Here is an 18,225-nt window from a genome sequence, read left to right as displayed (position 1 = left end):
CGGATAGCCGATATGCCTTCGCCACGGCTCACATACATGGGGAAATTTATTGAAGACGAGGACTGCAGACCTCAGAAGGAAAGGAAATTAAAAACAAACTTGAGATACTGGAACTCCTAAAGGCCTTATTTTTGCCCCCAAAATTAAGTATTATGCACTGCCCTGGGCATCAAAAAAGGCCATAGCCCTGAGGCAAAGGGAAATAGACTGACAGATGACACTGCTCGAGATATTGCTATGAAATCAACCAAGACCTCCCAAGCTTTCCCCTTGACGAACCCGGAAGGGGCCCCAGCCTCCAGTTCGCTACCCTATAGTAAAGAGGTCATTGATCTCCTAAAGAAAATGGGGGCCACATATGACCCCAAAAAGCAACATTGGGTTTTTAAGGAAAAGATTGTTATGCCAACAAAACATACTTATGAAATAATAGACTACTTACATAAATTGACCCATTTGGGGCCAAAGAAGATGAAAACCTTGTTGGACAGACAGGAGTCAGGCCAACACCTCCTGAACAGGGATGGAGCCCTGCAAAAAGTGACTGATGAATGCCAAGCCTGCGCTCAGGTAAATGCAGGCAGAACTAAGCTTGGTCCAGGAGTTCGAGCACGGGGACATCGTCCGGGAGTACATTGGGAGATCAACTTTACGGAGGTCAAGCCAGGTATCTATGGCTCTTGGTGTTCATAGACACCTTTTCAGGATGGGTGGAAGCCTTTCCCACCAAACACGAGACCGCAAAGGTGGTGACCAAAAAGCTCTTGGAAGAAATCTTTCCCAGGTACAGAATGCCTCAAGTCTTAGGCACCGATAATGGGCCCGCCTTCGTCTCCCAGGTAAGTCAGTTGGTGGCCAAACTCCTAGGGGTCGAATGGAAATTACATTGTGTGTATAGACCCCAAAGTTCAGGGCAGGTAGAAAGCATGAATAGAACAATTAAGGAGACCTTATCCAAATTAATGCTTGCAACTGGCACTAGAGACTGGGTGCTCCTCTTACCACTGTCCCTGTACCGGGCCCGCAACACTCCGGGGCCTCATGGACTGACACCTTTTGAAATCCTATATGGAGCTCCTCCCCCATTTATAAATTTCTTTGATTCAAACATTGCCGATTTTGAGGACAGTCCTTCTGTGGAAGCCCATTTACAGGCATTACAGATTGTGCAAAGAGAGGTTTGGAAGCCACTCGCTGCTGCTTACCAAGACCAACTGAACCAGCCGGTGGTACCCCATCCCTTCCAGATAGGAGATGCTGTTTGGGTCTGCAGACACCAGACCAAAAACTTGGAACCTCGGGGGAAAGGCCCTTACACTGTCCTTCTGACCACCCCAACGGCACTGAAGGTTGACGGCATCGCAGCCTGGATCCACGCCTCACACGTTAAGGCCACCGATACAGCTGAGAAAGCAGAGCCCGCCGCGATCCCAGCATGGAGAATCCAAAGCACCAAATGAAAGACCCTCAACGAGGACCTTTTGTCAGGAGGAAACCTCCCCAACGCCAAGGAACAGGCCGAGACCGCACGGAAACAAATCACAAGAGGTTTATTGAGTAGACACAGGTTCCTGCGGGCGGCAAGATCTCTCGGAAGACTTGCGCGCCTGCCAACTGGAGGGTGGGCTTTTTATAGGGAAGAGCAAAAAGCAAGTTTACAGAAGCAAAAGCGTGGTTATCGGTAGATCGGAATGAGGTAGGGTGACAGCAAAATACAGGTTTACAGAAGCAAAAGCGTGGTTATCGGAATGAGGCGGGGGGCATGGATGGTTTCCTCTCTCAGCATGGATGTCTGGCAACAGTCATCCTGTTCCTATTTTATAGATATCCTGTTTTGCAGTCAACCTGCTTTGTTGATGTCCTATCTTATTGATATCCTGCCTTCCAGTCTTCCTATCTCATAGACATCCTGCTCTCTCAAGCACATGGGATGTTCTTACGAAATCAAACAGGATGTTCCCCCGGGAGCATCCTAGCTGCGGGTTTTGAGGAGGGGGTCTGTAGGGTCTTTCAAAAACAACACAAAATCACCTCAATAGATGTAGAAAAGGCCCTTGAAAAAAATCCAATACTCTTTATGACAAAAGGCCTGTACAAGGGACATACCTCAACATAATAAAGGAAATTTATTATTTATTATTGTAAAAGCAAGTTCAGAGCCAACGTCAACTTAAATGGAGAGAAATTCAAAGCATTTCCACTAAAATCAGGAATACAATAAGGTTACTAACTAGCTCTTAAGACTTAAATTCTTCCATAATTATTGTCTATGTTTAGCCACATGGGTTAGTAACTTTTCTCACCTTGCTTTCTCTGCATCTAGCTGATGACTGCATCTCTGCCTTTCCTCTTCACAGAATTCTAAAGGTCCACTCTTTCTTAACCTATTCAATAGATTATTTGAAATTTATTAAATTAATTTTTTGTTTATTTATTTTATATTTTTTAGTTGTTGAAAAAGAAAAAAATTCCATCTCCACCCCGTTTCCCATTTCCCTTCCCTTCTTCACACACATCGCCCCCTCCCTCCACTCCCCTCCCCCTCTCCCCCACTCCATCCCCTCTCCCTCTCAAGAATGAAGAGCAGTCCAGATTCCCTGCCCTGCGGGAAGTCCAAGGTCCTCCCACTTCTATGCAGGTCCAGGAAGGTGAGCATCCATACAGAGATGCAGGGCTGGTTCAACATATGAAAATCTATCAATGTAATCCATCATATAAATAAACTGAAAGAAAAAAACATGATCATTTCATTAGATGCTGAAAAAGCATTTGACAAAATTCAACATCCCTTTATGATAAAGGTCTTAGAGAGATTAGGGATACAAGGATCATACCTAACTATAATAAAAGCTATTTATAGCAAGCCGACAGCTAACATCAAATTAAATGGCGAGAAACTCAAAGCCATCCCACTAAAATCAGGAACACGACAAGGCTGCCCACTCTCTCCATACCTCTTCAATATAGTGCTTGAAGTTCTAGCAATAGCAATAAGACAACATAAGGGGATCAAAGGGATTCGAATTGGAAAGGAAGAAGATAAATTAATTTTTTAAAAAAAACATTTTTTTCTCATTTTACATACCAGTCCCAGTTCCCACTTCCTCTCTTCCTTCTGTTCCTTCACTTTCCTCCCAATTCCCTATCCACTCAGAAGAGAGGATAAGACTCCCCATAGGGAGTGAATGAAGTCTCACACATTGCTTTGAGGAAGGACCAAACACCTCCCTACTATTTCTAGGCTGAGCAAGGTATCCCTCCAAAAAGAATGGGTTCCAAAAAAACAAGTACAAACAGTACAGATAAATCCTTGTCAAACTACCAGTGTCCCCAGTCTTTACCAGCCATACAACTGTCACCCATATTCAGAGGTTCTAGTTTTATCATAGGCTGTTTCCTTCCCTGTCAGGCCAGAGTTGGTGGCTCTCATTAGCTCAGGTAAACTGTTCAGTGGCTGTCCCTATCATGGTCTTGATTGGTTTGCTCATATCCTCACTCCTCTCACTTTTGAGGTGAACTTTGGGAGCTCAGCCCAGTGCTCCGCTGTTGATGTCTGCCTCTGGAAGCATCAGTCGCTAGATGAAGTTTCCTATATTGGCACTGGAAAAAATGATACCTTGATGGCTGGTGAGATGATCTTGTTGTTTTGGGCATTGAAATATCATCACTGCCTGTTGGTTTCTCATTTGAATTCTTTCCTTGTTTAGCACTTGCTTGCAGAGTCAAAGAATCAGCATGCCAACATCAAATTAAATGGAGATAAACACAAAATAGTTTTACTAGAATCAAGAATAAGACAAAGCTTCCACTCTCTCCACATCTAGTCATTAAATAATTTGAAGTTTAAATTCTTGAAGCTAAACTTCAAGTATTGTGCTTTAATGTGTGCCTGTATCTATAAGCATATCTGATGTTTTCTAGGACCTTTTTAAAGTGAATGATAAACAAAAAGATGTTGGGTCACATGAATTGATATGTCAATATCAGAATTATAGTCTCAAGAATAAAAAAATAATTTGCTAAGTAAAAAATTCTGTCCTTGACTATAATACAAACCATTAGAATAAAAAATGACAAGCAACAAAAAATTTATTCACAGAAAGATGGGCATTGATGTTAAGTTTAGCAAATCAACATATATGTTATCTAAATCTATCTCCATGTAGGCAACAACAGTGTCTGACTTCAAATAGGAGATTCTTCAAATAGGAGGAAGGTATCACAGCTGTAAGATACGGTACTTTTCTCGCCATTACAAATGTAAAGTCAAAGAGAAGAACTCCCCCTCCTAAATCAAGTAGGGTCTTACCCAGGGAGGATTTTCTTGCCTCATAATTTTTTTAAAACTTAAAAAGGCATACAATTGTTCCATGTGATTCCCTAGTTTTAGTCACATATGCCCATGGTCTTAAAAAACAAAACTACTGTGTTTGAGGAACTAAATATTTAATTTTAACTTCTGTTTTTTTAATACCATACTCTTAGCATATGCCATATTACACTATTTTTATAGAATGATGATTATTAGGCTTATCACTATGCCAAACAAGGTATGAAATATGAGACTAGGTTCTGCTTCACAGTCACTACACCAAGCTTTTGAATGAACTATGTCTGATATAGACAGAGTAGCTACACCCCTGGAAACTCTGCTAAAACTCCTCTAGGTGGACGTTTAGACTTTTCACTTTATATTTCATAATATATATTCCATGTGATTTGTATATATATTTATATGAATGTACATATTAATTTCAATATAGGTACACATAGTCAAAGCAGAATATTAAAATAATGGTAATAACAAAATACCACCAAATTAATATGTCGACATTCCAAAGGTTGAAACGGGGTATAGACAAAACTTCCTGTAAAAGAAGCTTTGAACAGAAACACAGAAAAACTAATATGTCATTCAGTGGTGTGGAGAAGTTGAATTGTTCTCAGGACAATATTTGGCCCCCATAAACATGCTTTAAATAGACTACTTCCTCATACTTGGCTGTCCTTTCCCCCATAAAGTCTTCTCCCAATGTTGTTTTAAATTGATTTGTATTATAAATCCCTCAATGTATGTGTATGTCAGAGCCTCCACCACAAACTATTAACAAAATACTAATCCCCCAACCACCACATAGAAGTGTGCGGCATTAATTACCTAAATTTCCCAATTCCATCAATATAGGCTTTCATTGGCCTGTGTAGATCTTGTCTGCTGCATCTGAGATCTAGGACCTGAAAGAATGGGGCAGACTACTGTCCAATGTTGTAGACAATCTTACATCAGTGTGAATGAACTCTTATACAAGAGTGAAACAAAGAAACCAATTCTCCATGGAAGGTTTTGAGTTAATGAAAAAAAAAAAACGTGATCAGGAAAACTAAATAAATGTCTGGAAGCACATAATAAATATTAACAGAGCAGCCCTTTACAAGAACTTTCTCAGGATAGATGAATTTAAACACAATTTCCTTATACATACTATAGATTTTATTTGGGAAAGCATAAAGCAAATCAGAAGACCATATCCAGATTAAGGGTATACTAACCAGATTAGATTCTGCTGTTATGTTCTGAATTCCAACAAGAATAAACATATAATATAAATTGAATATAAATGTTTGTTGCGTGAGGAATGAAATTGCATTAAAGAACAATTCAGAGAACAAAATTCACCTGACATAAAAGAAGCATTGCTTTTTATGGGGCCTCACTCACCGTTCCCCAAGGGATAATCCACCATGCATCATTCTTTTGACCATATTCTGACATCAAGGTAACAATCAATATTAATTAATATATAGATCCAATAATAAGATCAATAATGCACATGGTAGAATACTTATAATAATTTGCATAATGGTCATACTGACTTATATTATAATGGGTAGTTTACCTCTCCTTAGAAATATATTCATTATGATAGTATTGTACCTGTATGATTAGCAAAATCGAACTTTTTTGTCACATAATTTTTGTTTGTTTTGAGAAATGGATACTTATTTCTGTTGTACAATTTTTAATTTATTCGTTAATATGATTCACTTAACATTAAGGATATTGGATTGGATATTGATTTATAATGTTTTCTTTTGTTCTTTTATTTTCTATTATTTGAATATTATTATGTCTGGTTTTCTATCAAGGTTATGTTAATAGTGTAGAATGTACTTAGGTATAATCTTACTGACAATTCTTGCCTTGCTTTCTAGTTTCTGATGAAGCTGATCATTAGTTCTTTAAGGAAGCATCTATTAGGACCTACTGACATATAAAACCACAATCTGTAAGAAAGAATTTTATGAAATGCAGAATTTTTAAAAGTACATATTTCTCTGAAAGATGACACAGTATATATTGAATTCTGTATGTAAATTTGTGATATTTTTCCATTAAAACCTACTTAATACAACAAAAAAAGAACAGATAAAAAATGATGAACCATGATCAATAACACTTCAACCAAGAGCTTGTTAATATTCTACTGAGAGGAAAGAATGGAGTAGAACCTGATTAAACAATAGGAAGAGAGGAATTGGAAGAAGTAGTGGAAGCCTAAAGGATAATCAGAATCAGGTGAGAAAAATATATTTTAAATAAAAAGAGAAAAAATAAAAATGTATAATATAAAATAAATAAAGCACTATTCTGTTTTCTCAAAACAGATTTTTTTAAGTTATGAACATCATACTTATTATTGTAGCTATCACAAATCTTTGAAAGTAGCTAAGGAACTATAACAATAAATATTCACTAAGTTAGAATATTGAAAGAAGGAAAGACTTTTCCAATGATGCTTTTGTTATGGTTAGGCACCACATGGAGTGCACAGAGTAAACAGAGAACAATATGCCAACCCTTAGACATCAGCTAATGTCAGTACTAAAACCTCTGACACCATGGAGAATTCTTTATATTTTTTAAATGTATTATCTAACAACCTTTTCGAAGGCTGTATAAGATGAGGTAGGAAACTAATTTAACTGTATTTTAGTGTTTCTTCCTCCTCTCCCTCTCCTCATATTCATTTCTGTCATTTCTTCCTCGTCTTCATCTTCCATGATGTATAGTAACATACTTGATGTATTTCACATTAAAAAGGTCATCTTAACAATATATCAATATATACATCCTTATGACAATTAGGAAGAAATAATATAATATTTTCTCTATAGTGATTTAAAATAATTTATTTTGGAATCAATAGCTATTTATGATAAACTTCTAAGGGAGCAAAACATAGTGATAAACATACCTTACTGACATGTATTGATTATACAGGTCAGGAAAATAACATAATAATAATTCAACTGTTTGTTGTAGTATCTCAGATTACACAACAGAACAAAATGTTTACAATAACCGCTTATATCTAAAACAATAAAAAAGATATGCCTATTGTATTATAAATGAGCAAGGAAAGGCACGAAGTAAAATATGTATACACAATAATAAAAATCTCACTAAAAATATTTAGAAGTACTTACAATAAAGTATGTACATACACAAAGAGTAATGGTATTCTCCCTTTATGTCAGCAGGCATTTAAGTGAATATAGATTTTATCTGTGTCATAACATGATCCACTTTCAAAAAGTAGTTTTATATGTGTGAGTGTTTTGTTTTTATGCTTGTAAGATCATTGTGTGCTCTCAGAGGCCAGAAAATATTCCTAGAGCCCCTGCAACTGAAGATAAAGATAGCTAACTGTGTGTCGCCATCTAGATGTTGAGAATCAAATCCAGGTCTTAAGTATTAGCATTGAGTGTTATTAATCACTGCTTAGTCTATCCAAATCCATAAACTATTTTTAAGTATATATATAGAATCTCCAGTTTGGACATAACTTCAATATAAAGTAACCAATAATCCTAGAGTTTCTAAAACTGATTCACACATTCAAGAATTTACAAATAAAATGCAAAGACAGCAAAACTAAGAAAATGTGACCCGCACAAATGTGGTATTGCATCTTCTCATTTGTTTTCTTTAGTGCAAAATCATATTAATTAAGTCAGTGTGTATAATACACGCACAGATAAACACATGTATGAATCAGACGTCATAAAATACCCACAGGAAGTAGATCTTGCACAAATGTAATTAAAAAATAAACAGAATTGAACATAGTCCATTTTTGTTGTGTTAATATTTTGTTTTGCTTCTAAAACTGTTCTATTGGCATATCCATTCTTCAGTAATACCACTGATGAAAGTAGGTTCAAAACAGCCTTGTACTGTGTATAATTTTAAATAAACAAATCTACATTTCACTTCACACAGTGGGATTGAAAGTCTATGATGATGATTCAATTTTGTTTGAAACCTATAAGTAAACCAGTGACATAGGAGCCAAAAGGATCCTATGGGAAGTGCTGCAGACAGCTGAGACCATTAGAGCCCATAGTGACAATTTCAAGGCACAACAGAATATCATGTTTAGGCAACTTTCTCTTTCTCTGTCACTTATGCTCTAGCTTTAGTGAGAAAAGCAGTAATTTCTTCTATGGTCAGTTTCTTTTAATAATAGTTCTCTGACATTTAAATACTGGTGCTTAGAAATTAATTGGTTACATTTAGATGATTTTTGCTTAGAATGTCCCCAATAGTTTCTGCTCTTCTGTGCAATTTCCCCCATGGTGATGCAACTCAGAATATTTACAGGAAACAACTCAGCCAAGGCAGAAAAGGGATTGATACTCTGTATTGTTGTAAATGAAGAGGAAAGAAAATAGGGTACAAAAAGGACTGTTTAGACTCATAAAAAAACAAATGTTCTCAGGAGGCATAGGCAGGTGGATCTCTGGGAGTTCGAGGCCAGCCTGGTCTACAAGCACCAAAGCTACAGAGAAACCCTGTCTCGAGAAACCAAAACCAAAAAAAAAAAAAAATGTCTCTGTGCGAACTTTTGAAAATTCCTGTGACTTGTGAGAAAAAGATTCATTGAGTGAGGCATGACATTGAGCAGCTGAGGCAGTTCAGCCTCTCACTTCTGCTTCCGTGAGGTTTATATTATGACTTGTATCACTGTGGGAGGAAGACTATTAGTCTGTAGACAGTAATAAATTCCAGTGTCTTCAGGCTCTAGGCTGCTGATGGTGAGACTGAAATCTGTCCCAGATCCACTGCCACTGAACCTAGATGGCACGCCATTTTCCAAGTTGGATGCACGTTAGATCATGGGCTTAGGAGGTCTCTCTGGTTTCTGCTGGTACCAGCTTAAATAATTGCTAATGCCTTCACTGGCCTGACAACTGATAGTGACTCTTTCTCCCAGAGATACAGACAAGGAAGATGGAGACTGAGTCATCAGAATGTCACACCTTATACCTAGAAATAGAGACAGAATAAATATCCACAGAATTAAGCATTGTAGTAGAGAACTACCCCAAATTGCCAGTCAATAATCACTGTGTAACAGTGAAAATCCCATTTTAGTCTTATTTTACCTGGAAACCAGAGCAAAAAGAGCCAAAGGAGCTGAACAGAGGCATTCAGGTCCATGCTGAGTACTGACTTCAATGTCAACTGCACAGGGTCTGACTGGTATATGAGGAAGTCCTCAAGGCTGTACAGTGAGTGCATGCAAATCATTGGGAACCAGTTAGTCCTGGGCACAGCCGCAAGGCTTGCTTAGTAACTAAACAAAAACACAGCATCTCCAGATGGTCAAGGTCAAACTCCACATATGCCTACAGAGAATGCAATTCTTTTTTAGTTTTAAAATGACAAATGAGGAGCACTGGGACCTTGGGAGCTCATCATTTGTAATTTTAAAACTAAAAAAGAATTGCATTCTCTGTAGGCATATGTGGAGTTTAACATGGCGAACAATGAGGGCTGATGAGACACCAAGGACAATGGCACGGGGTTTTGATCCTACTTAATGTGCTGGCTTTGTGGGAGCCTAGCCAGTTTGGATGTTCACCTTCCTAGATATGGACGGAGGGGGGAGGACCTAGGACTTACCACAGGGCAGGGAACCGGGACTGCTCTGTGGACTGGAGAGGGAGGGGGAGAGGAGTGGGGGGAGGGGGAGAAGGGTGGGAGGAGGGGGAGGGAAATGGGAGGCTGGGAAGAGGTGGAAACTTGTTTTTTGTTTAAGTTTTTTTTCTTCTTTCCTCAATAAAAAAGAATAATAGGAGTAGAAGAAGGAGAAGAAGAAGTGCAGCTCAATGGTCCAGAAAATATATTTAATAAAATTATAGAAGAAAACTTTCCCAACCTAAAGAAAGATATACCTATGAAGGTTCAAGAAGCATACAGAACACCGAATAGGCTGGATCAAAAAAGAACATCCCCTCGCCATATAATTATCAAAACACAAAGCATACAGAATAAGGAAAGAATATTAAGAGCTGCAAAGGAAAAAGGCCAAATTACTTATAAAGGTAAACCTCTCAGACTTACACCTGACTTCTCCATGGAAACCATGAAAGCCAGAAGGTCCTGGATAGATGTACTTCAGAAACTAAGAGACCATGGATGCAAGCCCAGATTACTATACCCAGCCAAGCTTTCGTTCACTATAAATGGAGAAAATAAAATTTTCCAGGATAAAAACAAATTTAAACAATATGCAGCCACAAATCCAGCCTTACAGAAAGTAATAGAAGGAAAATCACTAATCAAGGAGTCCAACAATGACCACAATAACTCAGATATCTAGAGACCCTTCACCAACACAAATCAAAGAAGGGAAACACACAAACTCTATGACTAAAAAAATGACCGGAGTTAACATCCACTGGTCATTAATATCACTTAATGTCAATGGACTCAACTCACCTATTTAAAGGCACAGGCTAAGAGATTGGATACGAAAACAGGATCCAACATTCTGCTGTTTACAAGAAACACACCTCAACCACAAAGACAGGCACCTACTCAGAGTAAAGGGCTGGGAAAAGGCTTATCAAGCAAATGGACCTAAGAAACAAGCAGGTGTGGCCATACTAATCTCTAACAAAGTTGACTTCAAAATTAAATCAATCAGAAGAGATGGAGAGTGACATTTTATACTCATAACAGGAAGAGTTCAGCAGGATGAAGTCTCAAACCTGAAATTCTATGCCCCTAATATAAAAGCACCCACGTACATAAAAGAAACATTGCTAAAACTCAAGGCAGCCATAAAACCGCACACACTAATAGTAGGAGACTTCAACACCCCTCTCTCACCAATGGACAGGTCAATCAGACAGAAACCTAACAGAGAAATAAGAGAATTATTGGAGGTAATGAATCAAATGGACTTAACAGACATCTATAGAACATTCCACCCAAATAGGAAAGAATATACCTTCTTCTCTGCAGCTCATAGAACCTTCTCAAAAATCGACCACATAGTCGGTAACAAAGCAAACATCCACAGTTACAAAAAAATATTAGTAACCACCTGTGTCTTATCAGATCACCATGGATTAAAGTTAGAATTCAACAACAATGCTACCCCCAAAAAGCCTACAAACACATGAAAACTGAGCAGTCAACTACTGAACCATACCTAGATTAAAGAAATTTAAGAAAGAAATTAAAGTCTTCCTGGAATTCAATGAAAATAAAGAAACAACATACTTAAACTTATGGGACACTATGAAAGCAGTCCGAAGAGGAAAGTTCATAGCACTAAGTGCCCAATTAAAGAAAACAGAGAAAGCTCACATTGCAGACTTAACAGCCCAACTGAAAGCTCTTGAAAAAAAAGAAGCAGACTCACCTAGGAGGAGTAGAAGACTGGAAATAATCAAACTGAGGGCTGAAATCAACAAAATAGAAACACAGAAAACAATCCAAAAATCAATGAAACAAAAAGCTGGTTACTAGAGAAAATCAACAAGATTGATAAACCCCTATCCAAACTACTCAAACGGCAGAGAGAGAATTTCCAAATTAAGAAGATCAGAAATGAAAAGGGGGACATAACCACAGACACAGAGGAAGTTAAGAGAATCATTAGATCTTACTACAAAAGCCTATATGCCACAGAACTGGAAAATGTAAAGGAAATGGACACTTTTTTAGATAAATACCATATACCAAATTTAAACCAGGACCAGGTGAACAATCTAAATAGACCTGTTAGTCGCGAAGAATTAGAAGAGGTTATCAAAAACCTCCCTACCAAAAAAAGCCCAGGACCAGACGGTTTCAATGCGGAATTCTACCAGAACTTCCAAGAAGACCTAATACCTATACTCCTTAATGTATTTCACAATATAGAAAGAGAAGAGGCATTGCCAAATTCCTTTTATGAAGCTACAGTTACTCTGATACCAAACCGCACAAAGACTCAACCAAGAAAGAAAATTATAGACCAATCTCACTCATGAACATCGATGCAAAAATCCTCAACAAAATACTGGCAAACCGAATCCAAGAACACATTAGGAAAATTATCCATTATGATCAAGTAGGCTTCATCCCAGGGATGCAGGGCTGGTTCAACATACGAAAATCTATCAATGTAATCCAGCATATAAATAAACTGAAAGAAAAAACATATGATCATTTCATTAGATGCTGAAAAAGCATTTGACAAAATTCAACACCCCTTTATGATAAAAGTATTGGAGAGATTAGGGATACAAGGGTCATACCTAAATATAATAAAAGCTATATACAGCAAGCCGACAGCTAAAATTAAATTAAATGGAGAGAAACTTAAAGCCATCCCACTAAACTCAGGAACACGACAAGGCTGTCCACTCTCGCCATACCTCTTCAATATAGTACTTGAAGTTGTAGCAATAGCAATAAGACAACATAAAGGGATCAAGGGGATTTGAATTGGAAAGGAAGAAGTTAAACTTTCGTTATTTGCAGATGATATGATAGTGTACATAAGCGACCCCCAAAACTCCACCAAAGAACTTTTACAGCTGATAAACACCTTTAGTAATGTGGCAGGATACAAGATAAACGCCAAAAAATCAGTCTCCCTCTTATACACAAAGGATATGGAAGCAGAGAGGGAAATCAGAGAAGCTTCACCTTTCACAATAGCCACAAACAGCATAAAATATCTTGGGGTAACTCTAACCAAGGAAGTGAAAGATCTATTTGACAAGAACTTTAAGGCATTGAAGAAAGAAATTGAGGAGTATACCAGAAAATGGAAGGACCTCCCTTGCTCTTGGATTGGGAGGATCAACATAGTAAAAATGGCAATTCTACCAAAGGCAATTTATAGATTCAATCCAATCCCCATCAGGGTCCCATTAAATTTCTTCACAGATCTTGAGAGGACAATAATCAACTTTATATGGCAAAACAAATAACCCAGGATAGCTAAAACAATCCTATACAATAAAGGATTGTCTGGAGGCATTACCATCCCTGACTTCAAACTCTATTACAGAGCTACAGTGATGAAAACAGTGTGGTACTGGCATAAAAACAGAGAAGTCGACCAATGGAATCGGATAAAAGACCCGAAATCTAACCCACAAACCGATGAACACCTCATTTTTGATAAAGGAGCCAAAAGTATACAATGGAAGTAAGAAAGGATCTTTAACAAATGGTGCTGGCATAACTGGATGTCAACCTGTAGAAGAATGAAAATAGACCCATATCTATCACCATGCACAAAACTCAAGTCCAAATGGATTAAAGACCTCACTATCAGTCACAACACATTGAACCTGATAGAAGAGAAAGTGGGAAGTACCCTACAGGAGATGGGCACAAGAGATCGCTTCCTATGTGTAACCCCAACAGCACAGACTTTAAGGGCAACATTGAATAAATGGGACCTACTAAAACTGAGAAGCTTCTGTAAAGCAAAGGACACTGTCACCAAGACAAAAAGGCAACCTACTGACTGGGAGAAGATCTTCACCAACCCCGCAACAGACAAAGGTCTGATCTCCAAAATATATAGAGAACTCAGGAAACTAGACTTTAAAATGCTAATTAACCCAATTAAAAAATGGGGCACTGAACTGAACAGAGAATTCTCAGCAGAGGAAGTTCAAATGGCCAAAAGACACTTAAGGTCATGCTCCACCCCCTTAGCAATCAGGGAAATGCAAATCAAAACAACTTTGAGATATCATCTTACCCCTGTCAGAATGGCTAAAATAAAAAACTCCAATGATTGCCTTTGCTGGAGAGGCTGTGGAGGAAGGGGAACCCTCATCCATTGCTGGTGGGATTGCAATCTTGTGCAACCACTTTGGAAATCGGTGTTTCGGATTCTCAGGAAATTCGGGATCAACTTACCCCTGGACCCAGCAATACCACTCCTGGGAATATACCCAAGAGATGCCCGATCATATGACAAGAGCATTTGTTCAACCATGTTCATAGCAGTATTGTTTGTAATAGCCAGAACCTGGAATCAACCTAGATGCCCTTCAATGGAAGAATGGATGAAGAAAGTGTGGAATATCTACACATTAGAGTACTATGCTGCGGTAAAAAACAATGACTTCTCAAATTTTGCATGCAAATGGATGGAAATAGAAAACACTATCCTGAGTGAGGTAACCCAGACCCAAAAAGATGAACATGGGATGTACTCACTCATAATTGTTTTCTAGCCATAAACAAGGGTCACGGAGTCTACAATTGGTGATCCCAAAGAAGCTAAATAAGAAGGTGAACCAAAGGAAAAGCATGTAGTTGTCCTCTTGGCTATGGGAAGTAGACAAAATTGCCGGGGAGAAAATTGAGATCTTGGGGGTGGGGTGGGATGGGGGTAAGGGGAGATGGGGAGAGAGGGGGGATAGGGGGAGGATGGGGGGAGCGTGGGGAAGGGGGAGGATTGGGATGAAGGAAGGTTCGATGGGGGAGCACGGAAGCACGGTTCTTAGTTAAGGGAGCCACCTTAGGGTTGGCAAGAGACTTGAACCTAGAGTGGCTCCCAGATGCCCAAGCTGAGGTCCCCAGTTAGTTCCTTGGGCAGCTGAGGATGGGGAACCTGAAATGACCCTATCCTATAGCAATATTGACGAATATCTTGCATATCATCATAGAACCTTCATCTGGTGATCGATGGAGACAGAGACAGAGACCCACACTGGAGCACTGGACTGAGCTCCCAAGGTCCCAATGAGGAGCAGAAGGAGGGAGAACATGAGCAAAGAAGTCGGGACCACGAGGGGAGCACCCACCCACTGAGACAGTGGAGCTGATCTATTGGGAGCTCACCAAGGCCAGCTGGACTGTGACTGAAAAAGCATGGGATAAAACTGGACTCTCTGAGCATGGCGAACAATGAGGGCTGATGAGAACCCAAGGACAATGGCACGGGGTTTTGAACCTACGTAATGTGCTGGCTTTGTGGGAGCCTAGCCAGTTTGGATGGTCACCTTCCTAGAAATGGACGGAGGGGGGAGGACCTAGGACTTACCACAGGGCAGGGAAATCTGACTGCTCTTTGGGCTGGAGAGGGAGGGGGAGAGGAGTGGGGGGAGGGGGAGAAGGGTGGGAGGAGGGGGAGAAGGGTGGGAGGAGGGGGAGAAGGGTGGGAGGAGGGGGAGAAGGGTGGGAGGAGGGGGAGAAGGGTGGGAGGAGGGGCAGAAGGGTGGGAGGAGGGGGATGGAAATGGGAGGCTGGGAGGAGGAGGAAATTTGTTTTTTTTTTCTTTTCTCAATAAAAAAAAGAAAAGAAAAGAAAAGAAAAGAAAAGAAAAAAATTACAAATGAAAGTTTTCCGCAGGCAGCCAAAAGTGTCAGAGGAAGCCCTCACTCTCACTGTTAGAAGTCTCACGTGAACATCAAATTACTCAACCATAAAATACATATAGAAAATCTGTCAGAACCATACAGTCTCCCTGATCTCTTAGTTAGTTGATTCTGTGGACCATGTTTTCATCCAATGAACTCTCTGGATCCTCTGATCTTCCTCTCCATCCTCTACAGGACTACCAGAACTCTCCCTAATGCTTTGGGACTCTGTATCTGCTAAATTAGTTGCTGAATTAAGATTTTCTGGTCTGTTTGATTTTCTGTGAATTGCAAGAATGGAACAGGTGTTATGCATAAGCACAAGATGGTGAATAGAAGATTCTCTCTAAAAGTTCATTTAGAGGAAATCAACCTTTTGTCACCAGGACTAACAAGAGATGGGCCAGACCAGCCCACCTCCCTTGGTTTCTAGATGTTGTCCTGGAAATGTATGAATAAATCATCAGTGAAATTATGATTTCTAAAAGTTCTAGTTTATTTCAATTGTTTTGATCATATATACGTGCAACCTGATACAAGTGGGGGATCTCAGGATATAAAAAGAAGTACAGAAACATTGGATATGTGCCCCACATAGTGCAACATGTGGGAGGAGCTTCTGTGCACTTCCCAGCTTGTCTTGACTCCTTAGCAATGAACACTTACCTAGTCTATCCACAAGAGTAAGGTAAGGTTTCTCTTTCATAATGCTCAGGCTCAGTGGGAGAACATGTGATAAAGTCATTATTGTGGGTCAGAATTAGTAATAAGATGTTATACAAACAATATATTATTTAATATACTAACTTAATAATTATTTATAGACAATGGGTCTAATGACCATATCTCCTTTTTTTCAAAACCTCTTTCCTCTGAATGTGAAATACACTTGATCTGAAATTTTTTTTTCTGACATGGTATGATGCTCTTTGGTTTTGGACTTTGAAGATCAGTGGGAACTGAACTGTGGGGAGCAGGCTCGGCATCATTAGGCAAACCTCTGAGGTGCTTGTTCCTATTAAAGTAAGGAAACCATAGGCTCAGTACTAAGTAATGCCAAATTATATGCCCATGATGGTCTCAATTACTAAAACCTATCTAGTCTTCTGAATCATTTTGTAGAAATAAATGCTTATTTTTTTCTGTTGTCCATGAAAGATTACACTTCATGTGTAAGTCTGATTACCACATTAAAATTCCAGAATTTATTTTTATTTTTAAAATTCTTCTTGAAAATTTGAGAAAATGCGTCCTTCTATATCTATGTAACTCCAATATCAAAGAATGATTAGACTATTAAAAATTAAATCATTTTATTGAGCAAATATGTAGTGGTTTGAAAACAACATAGTAAAGAATTTTGACTCGCTTGAGAAAACAGAAGTAGGCTCTGTATATTGTATAGTATAAAATGAACCAGGAGAACTTGCAGTCTCTTTGTATTTAAAGTCTTAAAAACAAAATAATTTTTAAACATGATGGAAAGAAGTATTCTAAGAGTTGGAGAAATAGTCAATACTCTAAGTAAAATTGTATATCCCAGTAGCAGACAGAAGAGAAATAGAAAAGAGATCGAGAGAAAGCCAAGTCCTTGGGTTAGTCATAGAGGTAAGTAACGAGCTGTTACAGAAGGTGGAAAGGAACTTCAGGCAACAAGGAGAAAAGTCAAAGAGTAAGTACATGCATGCTGAGGAAATAAAAAACAGAAAGAGGAAGGGGCAATTTGAACTTTTCTTAGTAGCTAAGAAAAGCTACCACTCTCCACTGAGACTTCTGCAGGAGATTTTACCATGTAAGTCTGGGAAGAACAAAAACACACTGAACACTAACACTAGTCCCTCTTTCTGTGTTTTCCTCATTTAGGTCTGCTATTATTATCAGTCATCCAGAATGTCAGCAGTCTCAGAAATAAAGTTGAATGTCTCAATCTTAATATTTGGCTGGAGGAGACATTGATAGTAAAGCTAAGTCTAAAATCAAGCTATGGTATCAGTCTTGCATAGATAGATCTTCGTAGTAGAAAATATGGAATGTACAGATTTATGCAGCTGTTTAGGTGAGCCAAGTATTAATAAAAACCACCTTTTTGAGGGAAACAATGTAAAATGTCTTCTTTTCAGCACTAGACAAAAAGAACATTGTGTGAAATTAGAGATAGGCCACTGAGTACACAAAAGCAATTGTTTTCTAAGACAGAATCAAAGACACATGCATTGAACAATTTTTAGAATGACTGTGAAAAATCTGCTTGGACTGCTCCCTAACTTAAAGAAGTACAACACACACACACACACACACACACACACACACACACACACCCTCTTCTATTGATACTCAAGGAATTTTATTCAGTAAGTGTCTGAAATCCAGCTTATGAAGGTTTCTGATATTTGTTGGTTCCAAGAAAACCATTCAGGGATATGATTAACAAATCTTAGAAACAATTATTCTTTGAGATATATTAAGATCTAATTGCAATTACACAGACCCTATGAAAAGAAAGTAATATAAATTTTGACAGCAGTGAGTATCAGAGACATCTAAGTACCA

The 18,225-nt window shown here is 38.6% G+C and overlaps 1 pseudogene; it reads right to left on the bottom strand.

The window, feature by feature from the left end:
• Nucleotides 1-9,008: 9,008 nt before the first annotated feature.
• On the bottom strand, nucleotides 9,009-9,505 carry LOC121432754 (annotated as a pseudogene).
• Nucleotides 9,506-18,225: the final 8,720 nt, after the last annotated feature.

The sequence above is a fragment of the Microtus oregoni genome, unplaced genomic scaffold, assembly GCF_018167655.1.
Source record: "Microtus oregoni isolate MIOR12 unplaced genomic scaffold, Mior012 000002F_ref0000024, whole genome shotgun sequence".
Classification (NCBI taxonomy): Eukaryota; Metazoa; Chordata; class Mammalia; order Rodentia; family Cricetidae; genus Microtus; species Microtus oregoni.
The sequence above is the reverse complement of the archived record's forward strand: the minus strand, read 5'-3'. Positions and strand labels throughout refer to the sequence as shown.